This window comes from Aricia agestis, chromosome 5, assembly GCF_905147365.1.
Source record: "Aricia agestis chromosome 5, ilAriAges1.1, whole genome shotgun sequence".
Classification (NCBI taxonomy): Eukaryota; Metazoa; Arthropoda; class Insecta; order Lepidoptera; family Lycaenidae; genus Aricia; species Aricia agestis.
In genome coordinates, this window is record NC_056410.1 from 17,448,770 (window position 1) to 17,449,133 (window position 364).

Consider the following 364-nt stretch of genomic DNA (forward strand, 5'->3'; position numbering starts at 1 on the left):
TTAATTTATTTATTTATAGAGCAATTAATATGGGTAATTTAATTTTTCAGAGCAAATTGTTGTTCGTCTTATCAAAATGAAGCTACCTACTAACGAAAAATTAGCTTGAAAGTAATAAAAAAAATATTTGCTCTAGGGATTTTGTACTATAAGGCATATATTTGTAAAAAAAAAAGTTTTTTTTCAGACAAATCTGTATCTTCACTAAGCGAGTTAGCAGCAAAATGTGTAGCGTCACATATACCGTTTGAACTTGTGGAACATGTCTACCCTCCCGTGCCTGAACAACTACAGTTGCAAATTGCCTTCTGGAGTTTCCCCGACAGTGAAGACGACATACGACTATACTCATGCCTTGCCAATG